Genomic DNA, 16,419 nt, shown 5'->3' on the forward strand with positions numbered 1-16,419 from the left:
TCTCTTTTCAACTCTCAACCTGTTTTCCCTTATTTAGTATTTTTGTTCTTCCTTTATTTTAAGTTGACTAGTTTGCACATTGACTGCTGCTCTGAGATCAGTGCAGCTGAATAAATGCAGTCTCTTGAGCTTTGTTTCTCCTTTGATCAGATGTATCTATTGAGGACTTAGCATCGATTTGTAAGGCTCATATCTTCATCTTAATAGATTCTTGGGTTTGTTGCATTGAAGAATAACATACTTATAGCTGCAAATATTAAGGTTTCTCATCATTTAATATAAAATCAAATGGTATCATTCTTTTCTGTTTTCTCTGAAAGATATTTTTTATCCTTGTAAAACTCATCTGCACCAGTTTGAACTAAACTTTCCAATAAATTTCATTTTTGGGATTCAGTTTTTCCATGCTTGATTTCAGGCTGAAAAGATGTCTTTTTCAGGAAGTTTAAGAACAACTGACAATGGAGGTTAGAATGAAAACATCCGCTCAGTCTTAACTAGAGAATTCACCAAACACAAGTGGTCGTACATATTCTTGTTATTATACAACATGGTTGTTTCCCACAGACTTATTATTTTTTCCTTTTAACTACTGATCAGGTTCAGTTTTCTGTTTTGGTTAGAAATATGACAGGATCACTGTCCATGGTGGTATGACTGCAGGGAAATGATTCTTGGGGCTTGTCTGCACAGTGCTTTGGTTTGCACCAGAAGGGTGTAAATTTTAGTCTGCACTAGCATATTGTGAACTAACTGGCCCGTGTAGACTCTGCTGATGTGTTCTAAAAGTTCTCTAGTGCACATTAATGTAGTCCTATTTATTTTTTCCTCCTTAACCACTTACCCACTACCGCCACCCTATTCCCCAACATGGAGCCTCTGGGAGATTCTCTCTGGGAGCTGTTGTAAACTAGAAGGGGGAGAGAAGCAACCTTTCCTTGAGCCTGTAAAGTTGAGTATTGGCAATAGCTGGGAGAGGCTGGAAAGTAGCTTTCCCCCTTAGCTGGATGTTGCAGGGCTCAGGGTAGCAGGAAGAAGGGGAGAGGCTAGGAAGAAGCCCCCAAACTCTGAATGGTTGTGTGGTGCTATTACCTATAAAAATGGCACTGCTGAGGAGAGGAAAGGGGATTGGGGGAAGAGACTCAGTAGCTTGTGCCCAGTCAGGCACAAACTCTCTCTCTCTCTCTCTCTCTCTGGCTGTATTCACTTGAGCTCCTGGCCCCTTTGAGCTGAAGCAGGTAGGCAGCTGTGGGGTAGAGGAGAATGTTCTGGAGGACAGAATGGCCCAATGGCTGTATATTTGACACCCCCGTTTAAGAGCTAAACTTAATTTGTGCAGGTTTTGAAAGACTGACGGCATTCTAGTGTCATCAATGACTGACCAGATCTTCTCTGTTGTATGCAGTGTAGTTGTATCTGTGTCAGTCCCATGATACTAAACAAGGTGGCTTAGCTAATATCTTTTATTGGACCAACTTCTGTCACACTGAGAGTACCTTTCCCAGACCTGAAGAAGAACTCTTTTGGCTTGAAAACTTCTCTCTCTCACCAACAGAAGTTGGACCAATAAAAGATATTACTTTCCCAGCCCCGCTTCTCCCCTCCCCCCACCCCACAGAGGTGATTTACGCCTCTACCGGCTGCTCTGGGTGCCCAAACCTACCTGTCTGCACTGCCAGGGAGTGGGTGCATGACTGCTCTTGTAGCTTCCCTTTGCTTCCCCATCAGAAGTCATTTTTCTGCAGGTAAGCAGAATTCCCCAGGAGTATATCATGGAGAAGCCAGATGATACCCTACATTGGATCATGCACCTAGAGTCTGAATAAATATTCAGAAATAATGTGGTCTTCCTCTTAACAGACAGAGAAAATGAAGGTCGCAGCTCAAGAGTTCATGAATTCTAGAAAACCTCTGGTTCAAATTTGAATGCCTCTTCTGGGAATGCTGGTATTGTGTATAAAGGTACACCTCTACCCCAATATAACACAACCCGACATAACACGAATTCGGATATAACGCGGTAAAACAGTGCTCCGAGGGGGCGGGCTGTGCACTCAGGCAGATCAAAGCAAGTTCGATATAACACGGTTTATAACGTAAGATTTTTGGCTCCCGAGGACAGCGTTCTATCGGGGTAGAGGTGTATATCTGCACTGCAGCTGTACCATTGTAGAGCAGAAGTATAGACATTTCCTACATTGATAGAAGGTGTTTTTCTGTCAATATAGCTAATCCACCTCTCTAAGAGGCGGTAAAAAGAACAGGAGTACTTGTGGCACCTGTTCTTTTTGCTGATACAGACTAACACGGCTGCTACTCTGAAACCTGTCATAAGAGGCGGTAGTTTGTCAATGGAAGAATTCTTCCCTCAACCTAGCTGCATCTACACTAGGGATTAGGTCAATTTAACTACGTCACACAATGCCCAAAATTTTTCATAGCCCTGGGTAGTGTAGCTAGGGTTGATCTAATTTTTAAGTGTAGACCAGCTCTCAAAAATCTTTCCATGGGGCAGACTTCATATAGGAATTCTTCAATTTCCTCCTTATGTTACCATCACAAACACCATGCAATCCAAATGTCAAGATTGAGGTAGCACAGGGGAAGCTATTTTGCATTGTTTTGCTCTCCAGCCAGTTTATGCCTTCTGCCTCTGATTAACAAATTAGTTTGTCCCCTAAGTTGCAAATACTGAAATCTCATAATACAGGATATGTGTTGCCGGCACAGGGGCCCGAGGATAGCAACAGTGAGGTTCGGTGCCCGGAGTGCTTCACGCCAATAAACATACCGGGGTGGAGAAACAATCAAAGTTTATTTGAGATCTCAAAGTGGTGCAAGGAGACAGGCAAGTCTCAAATCGAGCACACCAGCAAAAACAGTTTCTCTCTTCTTATACATTTTACAACTAAGCCCCCCCTCTCTCCTCCTCTCCACCCCCCTCCCCCCCACACACCCCCTCCCCTCTCTACCAAAGGCATGTTTATACATTTAAGTAACTAAATCATTCTAGGGCTATAAATCTAGTTTGTTAGTAACTTCTCTCTAAACAGTTATTTGGTCCTGTTTACCCTTAGTTTATTACCCCTTCCTCAGCTAGAAACATGCAAACCTCATCATTATTGTTTGGTACCTGAAATGAGCAAGGTCGTAATTGCTAACTAGCTATTTACACATTCCAATACCTGTCCTTGGCTGTTAAGGTCGATCAGAGTTAAACATGGAAGAACAGAGTTAAAACATGGAAGAACTCTGACTCAGGCAGGCCTAGTAACCCCAACATATGTGAATACTGTTAATGGAAGAAAAGAAAATTTCAGGTAAGAACAGATAACTGTTCTTTCTCTCTCTCCATACTCTCTACTTATCTAGGAGGGTCAGGGGATTTTTTTTAACCCTTACCTGAGAGAGATGTCTGTTTTGGCTTATTTTCCTCTGTAAGACATAGCAGCTTATCCAAGTGTGATGGTTCTTGCTCAGTTAAACAGAAATCTCAGGAATGTTTCCTTTGTAGTAAAACAGAACCAGCAGAGCAAGATTAGTGCATTCCGCCTGTCCTTCCTGGTAGCCAGAGATCTTCATGCCATTGGCTGAGCATGGAAGCCGCTTAGGGAAGACTTTGAGACCAAAGTAACTTCCCTCCCAATGACGAGGGGCCCTGAAGACCGTATAAGCAGAATGGAAAAACCTTAAGGCCAGTCTCAAAATATGGAGACACACCTGTATATTGCTATGTTTTTTCCCATATTAAAGTATTTGAATATAAATTAATTCCACCTGTCTATCACAGGACAGATAGTACTATAGGTTGAACCTCTCTAGTCTGGCACTCTCTGGTCCAGCAACATCCATGGTCTGACATTATTTTATTTTATGTTTTTTATGCTTTATCTACTTATTTCCTTGTGCCAATACAGTAAAATTGTAAAACACTAACCCTTTGCTTTGAAGAGAACCAGTAATCCTTGGCTAGGTGGTGTTGCAAACATTGTTCTGTTTATTTGTCTCGGCGAGATAAAAATTAAGAGACCCGTTTGCTACAATACTGACCTCCCATGGTTCACCAAATTCTCTCTGTTCAGGTCCTGAGGGTGCCAGACTAGAGAGGTTCAACCTGTACGGTAAAAAGGGGATGGGATAGTGGACTAGAGTTGTCATAGAAATGTAGGGCAGGAAGGGACCACGAGACATCATCAAGTCCAGACACTTGCGCTGAGGTAGAATCAAGTACACCTAGCCCATCCTTGACTAGTGTTTGTCTATCCTGTTTTTAAAAACCTATCATGACAGGAATCCTACTATCTCCCTTGAAAGCTTATTCCAATGTTTAAATATCTTTATAGTTACAAAGTTTTTTCCTAATATCTAACCTAAATCTGACTTGTTGCAGATGAAGCCCATTAGTTCTTGTCCTACCTTCTGTGGACATGGAGAATGATTGATCACCATCCTCTTTATAACCACCCTTAACGTATTTGAAGACTGTTGTCAGCTGCCCCCTCAGACTTCTTTCTTCAAGACTAAACATGTCCAGTTGTTTAACCTTTCCTCATAGGTCAGATTTTCTAAACCTCTTATTGTTTTTGTTGCTCTCCTCTGGACTGTCTCAGATTTGTCCATCTATTTCTTAAAGTGTGCTGCCCAGAATTGGACACAGTACTCCAGCTGAGGCCTCACCAGTGCCAAGTAGAGCAGGATAGTTACCTCCTGTGTCTGATATTAAAAGAGGTTCAGAGAAGGGCAACTAAAATGATTAGGCATTAGAAAAGGTTCAGCGAAGGGCAACTAAAATGATTAGGGGTTTGGAACGGGTCCCATATGAGGAAAAATTAAAGAGGCTAGCACTTTTCAGCTTGGAAAAGAGGAGACTAAAGGGGGATATGATAGAGGTATATAAAATCATGAGTGATGTGGAGAAAGTAAATAAGGAAGTCTTATTTACTTGTTCCCATAATATAAGAACTAGGGGTCACCAAATGAAATTAATGGGCAGCAGGTTTAAAACAAATAAAAGAAAGTTCTTCTTCACACAGCGCACAGTCAGCTTGTGGAACTCGTTGCCTGAGGAGGTTGTGAAGGCTAGGACTATAACAGGGTTTAAAAGAGAACTGGATAAATTAATGGAGGTTAAGTCCATAAATGGCTATTAGCTAGGGTGACTATTAGCTAGATGTCCCGATTTTATAGGGACAGTCCCGATTTTGGGGTCTTTTTCTTATATAGGCTCCTATTACCCCCCACCCCCTGTCCCAATTTTTCACATTTGCTGTCTGGTCACTCTACTATTAGCCAGGATGGGTAAGGAATGGTGTCCCTAGCCACTGTTTGTCAGAGGGTGGAGATGGATGGCAGGACAGAGATCACTTGATCATTACCTGTTAGGTTCATTCCCTCTGGGGCACCTGGCATTGGCCACTGTCGGTAGACAGGATACTGGGCTAGATGGACCTTTGGTCTGACCCAGTACGGCCATTCTTACGTTCTTATATATAGCACTCCTATTAATACATCCCAGAATGATATTAGCCATTTTTGCACCTGCATTATATTGTTGATTTCATATTCAATTTGTGATCGATTATAGCTCCCAGATCCTTTTCAGCAGTACTACTACCTAGGCAGTTTTTTATTTGTCCATCTGATTTTTCCTTCCTAAGTATAGTACTTTGCATTTGTCTTTTATTGAATTTCATCCTGTTGAATTCAGATCAGTTCTCCAATTTACCAAGGTCATTTAGAATTCGAATCCTGTCTTTTAAAGTGCTAGCAGTTTCTCCCAGCTTGGTGTCGTCCACATAATTTATAAACCTCCACTCCATTATCCAAATCATTAATGAATATATTGGCACTTGATCCAGGACAGACTCCTGTGGGACCCCACTAGATATGTCCTCCCAATTTAACAGCAAACTATTGATATCTGCTCTTTGAGTACAGTCAACCAGTTGTGCAGCCCCCTACCTTATTGTAGTTTCAGATTCTAGACCACATTTCCCTGGCTGGCTTATGAGAATGTCATGTGGGACAGTGTCAAAAGCCTTACTAAAATCAAGATATATTACATCTGTAGCTTCCCTCTATTCACTAGGCCAGTAGTCCTGTCACAGAAGGAAATTAGGTTGGTTTGGCATGATTTGTTCTTGACAAATCTACGTTGGCTTTTACTTACAATACTAATATCCTGTAGGTGCTTACAAATTGATCATTTAATAATTTGTTCCAGTGTCTTTCCAGGTAATGAAGTTAAGCTATCTAGTGTATAATTCCCCTGGTCCTCTTTGTTTTCCTTTTTAAATATGTTTATGATGCTTGCCCCTCTCCAATTGTCTGAGACTTCATCCGTCCTCCATGAGTTCTTGATGATGATTAACAGTTCTGTGATTGCTTCAGCTAGTTCCTTAAGTGTCCTAGGGTGGATTTCATCAAGCATTGCTGACTTTAATATACATCTAACCTATCTAAATATTATTTAGCCTGTTCTTTCCCTATTATTTTGCATTTCTTCCCCTTTGTTAATATTAATTGTGCTGAGAATCTGGCCACCATTAACCTTTTTAGTGAAGACTGAAGCAAAATAGGTATTAAACACCTCAGTCTTCTTGATGTCATGAGTTATTACCTCCCCTCCCTTCATCTTTCTCTTGCTTTTAATGCATTTAAATAACCTCTTCTTATTGCCTTTTATGTCCCTTTCTAGGTGAACTCATTTTGTGTCTTAACCTTTCTGATTTTGTCCCACATTCTTGTGCTAGTCTTTTGAATTCATTCTTAGGAATTTATCCATGCTTGCACTTTGTGTAGGATTCTTTTTTGGGGGAGGAAGGGGGGTCATTAAAGAACTCCTTTACAACTTGGGGTTGTATTGGCCTCTTACTGTTTTTTTCTATCTTTTCTTTGTCTTGGGATAGTTTGCTGTTGTGCTTTTTATATTGTGTCTCTGAGAAACTGCCAGCTCTCCGGAACTCATTTATCCCTTAAATTTTCTTCCATGGCACCTTACCTACCAGTTCTCTGAGTATGTTGCATTCTACTTTTTTGAAGTCTTTATTCTGCTGCTTTCACCCCTTAGAATCATAAAATTTATCATTTCATGATCACTTTCACCCAAATTGACTTCCATCTTTAGATTCTCAACAAGTTCTACCCTGTTAGTAAGAACTAAATTTACAAAGGCTGGCCTCCTGTTACTTCTCCACCTTCTGAAACAAAAAGTTGTCCCCAATACATTCCAAGAATTTAGACATTTATGTTTTACCGTATTACTTTCTAACAGATATCTGGGTAGTTAGTTTCCCGTTACTACTAGGTCTTTTGTTTTGGATATATCTATTATTTGTTCTAAAATGCCTCATCCACTTCTTTCTCCTGATCTGGTGGTCTATATTAAACCCCTACAGTGACATTGTCCCTGTTTTTCTCCCCTTTTATCTTCATCCAGAGACGTTCAACTGGTGTGTCTCTCATCTTCTTCTGAACCTCAGAACAGGTGTATATATTCTTGATGTATAATCCAACACCTCTTCCCTCTTTCCCTTCTGTTTCCTTCCTGAACAGTCTATACCCATTTATACCAGTATTCCATTCATGAGATTTATCTCACCAAGTCTCACTGATGTCAGTTAAGTCATAATTTAGCTTATGTATTAATATTCCAATTCTTTCTATTTATATGTAAATGCAAGGAGTATGGGAAATAAACATCTAAGATGTGGAGAGCAGATCCCCCAACGTTTTCCCTGTTGGTGCTTCTATAACCCTATTGCAATTTTCCATTCCTCCCCCCTACCCCAAACATTTAACCCTCTGTTAGGGTCACCTCTTTTTATACCTGTCTGTAGGCCTTTGAACCTAGTTTAAAGCCCTCTTCACTAGGCTGGTGAGTTGGTATCCAAAGATATTCTTCCTCTTCTTGATCAGATGGACCCCCCCCCCCAATCTCTTTCTAGCATGCTCCTCTTGAGAACACCATGGTCAAGGAACCCAAAGCCCTAATATTGTCATCAGTATTATGTAATATCTGACAACAGCCTGCAGTGAGTGACCAGATCTAAACTGAGCTGGTTGTAGGTATAAATCATTAAGTAATGATGCTACTATTGCAGAGCAAGATTAAGATTTTCTTTAAAGGACTTTTAAATGAAATTCTTTGTTTTCATTAAGCACCTTTCTACATGAACTAAACACTTCATTGCAAGATCTTTCTCAGTGTCTTTCTCCATACATTTGGACATATGGGCCAGACTTTTTCAAAAGTATGTATGTACATTTACTGGTGTGCTTAACTGTGAATACAGTTTTTCCTGTGGCTGCATGTATATAATGGGTATTTGCATATGCATGAATACCTGTGTGTCTAAACCAAAGAAAACTGCCATCTTTTAGGATGTTAAGTGATGACTGAAATTTCTTAGTTTCTTAGTTTATTTGACACACATACTATATACAATGTAAATTATTTCAAAAATACATGGTTAAGGCTAAGATTTTGTCAAGGATATTTTTAGTAAAAGTCACAGACAGGTCACGGGCAATAAAGAAAAATTCACGGAAGCCCGTGATCTGTCCCTGACTTTTTTACTAAAAATATCCTCAAAGCTCCTGGATGCCCCTGGTGCCCACGGTGGCTTGGAACTTGAGAGGCCCTGCTGCCCTTGATGTCCCAGAGCTCCTGGGCCCCCTCGGCCGGGAGCTGCCGGGGGGAGGACCCCCCGCCAAGCTCCCAGCCAACGACTGAATTCATATAGGTTACTGGGGTGTTTAATATATTTGTTAATGACCTGGAAAGCATGGTGAATTGTGAGGCAGCAAAACTTGTAGATGACACAAAGTTATTTAGTTTAGTCAGGGCCAGAGAAGACTGTGAGGAACTCCTAAATAAGCTAGGTGAATGGGCAACACAACGGCAAATTAAAGTCAGTTTGCATTTATTGAAACTAACACACAGTGGAGGAAAAATTTAAACAACTTATACACTTTACAAGGTTCTAAATTAACTGTATCAACTCAAGGACGGGACCTAGGCACCATTGTAGGCAGTTCAGTGAGAACCTCTGCTTAGTGCAGCTACAGTCAATAAAACAAACACAAAGTTAGGTTGCATAAGGAATGATATGGTGAATAATATAGTGTATATTATGCTGCCTGTATATAAAAAAGTGGTGTGGCCTCATCAGAATTCTATGTAATAGTACTTGGGGGCCCACTTCAAAAAGGATATTACAGAAGTATAGATGGTTCAGAGACAAGGACATGGGAAAAACTCACATGGAGAGCGATTGAAAAGATAGGCATTGGTTAGCTTAGAAAGGATATGAATAAGATGGGACATAATGACAGTATATAAAATAGTGATGGTATAGGGAAGGTGGATCAGGAACTTCTGTTCTCATTGTATCATAACACAGGAACAAGGGGAAGTTAATGAAATTAAAAGGTGGAAAAGTCAAAGCAGATGAAGATACGTTTTCACATGAGTAATTAAATGTGGAACTCGCTGCCACAGGAAATTATTGGAGCTGGGAACTTAAAATTGAAAAAGTGATTGAATATTCATATGGATATCTGGAATATCCACAGTTGACCTAATGGCAACGAACATTTTGGAGTGTATATTAAACCTTATGCTTTGGAACTATGCCAATGTCTAATTATTAGAGAGCAGGATGAGACCTAATTGGGGTGGGAGAGATCGGTTCTGGGTGTCCCTAAACTTCCAACTGCCAGAAACTGGGACTTGGTGATGGGTTGGATCATTCAAAATTGCCATGTTCTGTTCTTTCCCTCTGAAGCATCTGGCACTGGCCACTGTTACAGAGGACAGCATAATGGAGCATTGGTCGGACCCAGAGTGGCCATTCTTATGTTCTTATTCACAGCTGCTTATTGCAGAGTTCTTGCACTTGCCTCTAAATAATCTTGTGCTGGCCGCTGTCGGAGGGACTTCAGGTCTGATCCAGCTCTGTGCTGTCTCCTGCTAGAGTGTGATTGGTCAACATATGACTTTCTTTACACTACGAGATACAGACCTAAATTTAGGCTGGCAGGAAAATTAGGGCACAACTGGGTGCTCCCATCGCAGTACTGGTTCTCATTGAATTCAAACTTAAATATAAATCTTGGTCCTGATAGTCTTCAGTGGACTTGAGTCTAGCCTCTCTCTAAAGCTACCTTACTCACCATGATCAAGAGTGTCTGTCTGCAACTGCTGTGATTCTCAAGAAAGAAGAAACTTTCATTTGACAAGAATGAGATTTGAGAGCAAGAGTCAGAATCTTCTCTGCAGCTGGCCCACTGATTCTGAACTCCGTTCGGCAAGAGCTGATTTTGACCTGATTTTTGATTTTGTATCTTTAATCACAAATCTTGTTGCCTTCAGAACAAAATATAACTACCGTCTCTTTGGTAGAGTTTTCCTATTTTGATGATGATAAAATTCTCCTTCCTGTCTTATAAAACAGAGTACTAAGCAAATGTCATATTTATACTGCCTGTTGTAGTAATAACTTTGGTGCTTAGATAGTACAGTAATACCTGCTTAGAAACAAAACAGACAGTGTTGGGTTTTAAAGTATTACTTTGGCTTTATGAAAAAAGCCATGGCATTATCAAACTTGTGTTTAATAGTGAAGGAGTTACAGTCATACAAAACCTTTCCCAAGAATTTTAAAATCCTTAATACAGTACACTGTCAAAGTTCATTGCATTAGTCAAAATAGAATAAAATCTTACATACTCTCTGAAATTTTGGGGCTGCATGTGCTTTCCCTGAACTTCAGGAATCTCATTTCCCCATAGTTGTGTTCATGACCTTTCTCTGCTGCAGTGCCTGTGAATTGTTGTCATGTGGTATTGATTAGATTGGGTCCATCTGTGACTGCTGTTCCCACCAATATTAATTTATGCAAATATATCAGTCCCTATTGTTGTGCCCCTCTTCCACTTGTCTGCTTATCCTCTTGCATCTTCGAATAATCCTAGATTGTGAGGTTTCTGGGGCTTGATAATCTGTTTTACATGTTTGTACAATACCTAGCCTGATGGTTCCAGAACCTTGATATGAGATTCTGGCCACTACAACAAAGAAATAATAAAAACAGTAACTAAACAGTGTGCTTTTATTCCAGAAAGTGTAGTTTGTTTTTGTGTTTTCAGAAAACATATCTATGATGCATTTAAAAACAAATTTCTATTAAATGTACACTTTTTAAAATATTCCATATCTTTAGTTGGGAGGGATGCAATTCTGTTTCAGAAATCACCTTAAATTCAGTGACCTTCAGAAAGTCTAGAATGTAATATTTTCAGTTTGATCACTGAGATTCTCTATCAGATTTAAACTTGTGATTAGGTTAAGTTTATAAACTGACTTTGTAGCTCCTTAACTGTGACACTCATTCAATTGTCTTGCCAATTCCTATATTTTAACATAGACCTCTGTTTAACATGTTAAAAAAATTCACAGCGATGGCCTGGTAGAGAAGGTGCATAAAAATTTTAGATGACAAATATTTCCTTAATTTTGTTTTTGGTTCTGATACGAGACAATTTGGGTCAAAGCATATGTTCATAAGTGAGAACTGATTAGAAGGATAAACTAGAGTGTGTGCAGATCTACAGTAGAAAAAATAAGTCATTCTGCTGATGGTTTCTTATGAAAATCCAACCTGGAGGTTAGCTATTTCTCTGTTATTTCTCCGCTTTTTCTGTTATAGTGAAGTCTTTGTATGAATTCCATTTGAGATGCTCTGTATGTGTGGTGTGTGAAGTTCTAATTGTGCATAATGTAATGACAGTATTAAGATTGTACATTCCATTTTCAGTTATTTCAGGTATGTCTGTAATTGCTTGTCTTTTAAAAAAGTTAAACACAAGTTTAAAACATTTCAAGAAAAGTCCTCATACATAATTCTTGAGTCATTCATTCATTTGTATGCTGTTTCAACATAAGAAATAGTCATGTACTCTAATGTGTTTATCACAGCAAGGTTTCTAGATAAAGGAGAGATTCTCATTAGACTGGGTCAATGCAAGTAAAACAATCAAATAGTTCAACTAATACTATGTTTTTAATAAAGTGAAGCTAATAAAGCAATGTAAATTACCAATATTAAGACTTGTTTGGTTCTGATCTACTCAGCAGTTAAGTCTCCAAAGAAAAGCTCTTTATGTAGATTAGATCAAAGGGAAAGTAGTATAGCCAATTAGATGGTTTGCTCTGTAAGACAAATATTGTTGTTGAAAGCTCAAAGTAGCTTGATTATCACTTCGAAAGTTTTTTTCTCTTACTTAATTGGCCTCTCAGAGTTGGTAAGACAACTCCCACCTGTTCATGCTCGCTGTATGTGTGTATATATATCTCCTCAATATATGTTTCACTCTATATGCATCCGAAGAAGTGGGCTGTAGTCCACGAAAGCTTATGCTCTAATAAATTTGTTAGTCTCTAAGGTGCCTCAAGTACTCCTGTTCTTTTTGCAAAGTAGATCAGTAGTTCAGACAGGTGTGGTTTCCTCAGAAGGTTTACTATTATTATTTGTATTACAGTAGTTCCTAGGAGCCCTAATCATGGACCAGGTATGCCAGGGATTGTACAAGCACAGAACAAAAATGCTATCCCTGCTCCAAGAACTTACAATCAATTATTATAGCTTTATTCTGCAGTTTCTTGTTTGTATTTAGGGGATGACACAGGGACCTTTGAGTTTTCTCAGAACCAGAGAAAGTTATATTACTGTGTCAGATCCCTGAGACTAGAGCACTCTCTGTCTTACAGTTGAAACAGGCACAAAAGTAGTCGTCTGATTCGGTAGCTAACAGTATCAGAAAGGGAAGGCTACCTTTTGTTTTAACAACAAGGAAATGTAATGAGGATAGGTTAGCTTCTTACCAGTTTATTGCTTTTGCACTTCAGAGGTCCCCGTCATCTTTCATGTTAACTTCTGGCTAGTAGGCCTCTGGTAAGACAGTGAACCCATTCCTAAGCAAAGGAGAATAGCTTGCACATACCAGTTTTCAAAACATTCTCCCTATGCACTTGTGTTTTAGGACAGCTCCTTTTGATGAGTGGGGGCTGTATCTGAGGTACCCCTTGAGTACCTGACCTCAAGTGTGCACCACTGATTCTACCCCAGCCCTGATGAAGCATAGCTGATTGCTTGGAAAATTAAGAATGCATGTGGATTTTACAGCAGTTTGATTATTTAACAGAGAGCTCAACTTAATCTTAACAATGTTTTGGCAAAGATCACTCTATAATATTGCCTGCACTGGGGAAAAACTTCCAACAGCAGCTCCTCAGCCCAAGCACAGTACAGGCTGAGGGTAAAAATGTGCACAGCATTTCACAGAAATGTCCCAAAGCCAGCACTCAAACTCACACCCATTAGATGGTACATGGGTTCAAGGTCTAATTGTCTGTTGTCCTGAGCCACCCAAGTGCTTCTGAGATAAACTGTGCTTCTGCACACTGCATGTGCAAATCCACTGTCTGTAATATTAAAACAACAAGGAGTCTGGTGGCACCTTAAAGACTAACAGATTTATTTGGGCATAAGCTTTCGTGAGTAAAAACCTCACTTCTTCGGATGCATAGAGTGCAATCTGTTAGTCTTTAAGGTGCCACCAGACTCCTTGTTGTTTTTGTAGACACAGACTAACACGGCTACCCCCTGATACTTGTCTGTAATATGGATCCCAGGTTCAACCCTAGCTAACTTTTAAATCTTGCTTCCACAATGTGGATCTGGATGCTGGACACTTACTTAGATCAAATGCAATCTGATGATATCATTTTGGGGGGAAGGGGCCTGACATAATTTGAGCCACGGTGTGCATAGAGAGGTTCTAAAAAATAGAAAATTTTACTGACAGGTCTTTCTCCCCCTTGCTGCGTCTCAGGAACCCCTGGAACAAACTATTCCAAATTTGCACCACTCAATATACTCCAGAGCCTAATGATGATCTGAATATGCATTTGGATGTTAGAGCACTTAGAAATATCTGCTGTTAAACAATAAGTTCATCTCAAGTTTAGCTGCTACCCTACGGTAATAAAACTACTCTGAAAATTTTCTGCCTTTTTCATGATTTCAAGAACTGTGCATTATGCATCTGATTCTCTCATCATCTTTGGCAACTACAGTAAATTATTAGTAAAACGGTAGCTCTTATTGAGAGATATTGAGACATCAGAACGTTGACAATAGTCAACACTAGGTCTCTGTCCAGTGCGTATCTGCTCACTGAATGGTTGTGTTGAATGTGCCAGAGAATCTAAGGCAGTCATAAATTCTTGGCTGTAAGAGGCAATGTATCATAGAGGCCCTCCATGATACAGCCAGGTGTGTTCAGAGCATCTCAGTAGTTCCTAATTCATAAATATTTAAATAAAGTTTGCTAATATTTTCCAGTTACAACTGTGAGCAATTATTGTTACATGGGCTAAAATATATATACATCCGTTGTGCTGGGATTTATAAGTCTTTGTCAAAGTATGAGTGGTTCCCCTCGTATTGTTATACCAATAAAAACTAGCAGGATCTTATTAAAGGGGACAAGATAAAGATGCCACATTTATTATGATAACAATTTGATTTATGACCAATAACTAATATCTTAATCCTTATACACACACATTATATCTAATACCTATATACACACCCACACACCCACCCATCAGATGTTCTGCAGCTTCTGCATAGTTACCAGTCCTGCTTGAGTCTGTGGCTTGAGTTTGCAGCTTGGGTTCGTAGCTTGTGGCGGCTAACTGGCCAGGAAAGCTGGGCACAAGGACGAGCTGGGTCTCTGTTGGGCATGCACCGATGCCCTTCCATGTTGGCAGCAGAATGTTACCCTCCTCCAAAGTTTTCCATCTCACCCATCCTTTTTGTAGGCTTTAGTTTGAATCCAGAGTCTATAGGTCTTGCTGTGTCACGCTGCCTCTGGGTTTGGTGATCGATCACCTGTCAATTGCAGACATGACTTTCAGCCTGGGACCGGGCTTTGATCTTCCTTCTATTGTACCTTTTCTTTTTAGGGTGGATTCTTCTTACTTTGTTAGGCCTCTTCTCTGCATCTTCAGCCCTTGGTGTTTGAACTCTATTTAATCAGGACAGGCTGGGGCTGGAGGTTGATTCCATCATCTATACATACCTCATTCACACATCTAAACTAAACTAATAAGATTACAGCAGGGTTTGCAAAAATGAAGGTTGCAGCAAGCCCTTACAAAATGGAGTAAGCGTTTTAAAATGGGGTTTGAATTACAATATGGCAAACAGTGAACAGAAGTTACAATACTGAAACAGTGCAAGTCTCAGTGATTTAAGCAGGAATTGGATTGATAGTGAAACTGAGGCCTTGTCTACACTACGAGAGTAGTTCGATTTTACTTAAATCGAATTTTTGGAATCGATATTGCAAAGTCGAACGTGTGTGTCCACACTAAGGACAGTAATTCGACTTTGTGAGTCCACACTAACGGGGAAAGCGTCGACATTGGAAGCGGTGCACTGAGGGCAGCTATCCCACAGTTCCCGGAGTCCCCGCCGCCCATTGGAATTCTGGGTGGAGCCGCAAATGCCTTCTGGGTAAAAAAAAAAAAAGGGGCCAGGGTGCTTTTGGGTAACTGTCGTCATCCGTCCATCACTCCCGCCCTCCCTCCCTCCCTGAAAGCGCCGGCGGGAAATCATTTCGCGCACTTTTCCAGTCATTGACAGCGCGGACGCCACAGCACTGTGAGCATGGAGCCCACTGCAACCATCGCTGCAGTTGTGGCCGCTCTCAACGCCTCGCAGCTTATCATACAGGTTGCCCTGAGGCAGATGCAGAAAAGTCAGGCGAGGAGGCTACGTCAACGCGGTGATGGCCTGAAGTCTGAGAGTAGCACAGACCTCTCAGAAAGCAGGGGACCCAGCGCCGAGGACATCACGGTGGCAATGGGTCATGTTGATGCTGTGAAACGGCGATTCTGGGCACGGGAAACAAGCACTGAGTGGTGGGACCGCATAGTGCTGCAGGTCTGGGATGAATCACAGTGGCTGCGAAACTTCCGCATGCGGAAGGGAACTTTCCTTGAACTTTGTGAGTTGCTGTCCCCTGCCCTGAAGCGCAATGACACCCGGATGCGAGCAGCCCTGACTGTCCAGAAGCGAGTGGCCATAGCCCTCTGGAAGCTTGCAACGCCAGACAGCTACCGGTCAGTCGCGAACCAGTTTGGGGTGGGCAAATCTACCGTGGGGGTTGTTGTGATGCAAGTAGCCAAGGCAATCGTTGATGTACTGCTGCCAAAGGTAGTGACCCTGGGAAACTTGGAGGCGATCATAGATGGCTTCGCAGTGATGGGATTCCCAAACTGCGGTGGGGCCATAGATGGAACTCACATCCCTATCCTGGCACCGGAACACCAGGCCAGCCAGTACA

At 40.8% G+C, this 16,419-nt stretch overlaps 1 protein-coding gene across 3 annotated transcripts in view; it reads left to right on the plus strand.

Annotated features, from left to right (window-relative positions):
• Positions 1-16,419, plus strand: part of PDS5A (PDS5 cohesin associated factor A) — a 174,483-nt gene that overhangs the window by 45,740 nt on the left and 112,324 nt on the right. The gene's annotated exons all lie outside the window — the stretch shown is intronic.

This window comes from Trachemys scripta, chromosome 5 (assembly GCF_013100865.1).
Source record: "Trachemys scripta elegans isolate TJP31775 chromosome 5, CAS_Tse_1.0, whole genome shotgun sequence".
In the NCBI taxonomy this organism is placed as follows: Eukaryota; Metazoa; Chordata; order Testudines; family Emydidae; genus Trachemys; species Trachemys scripta.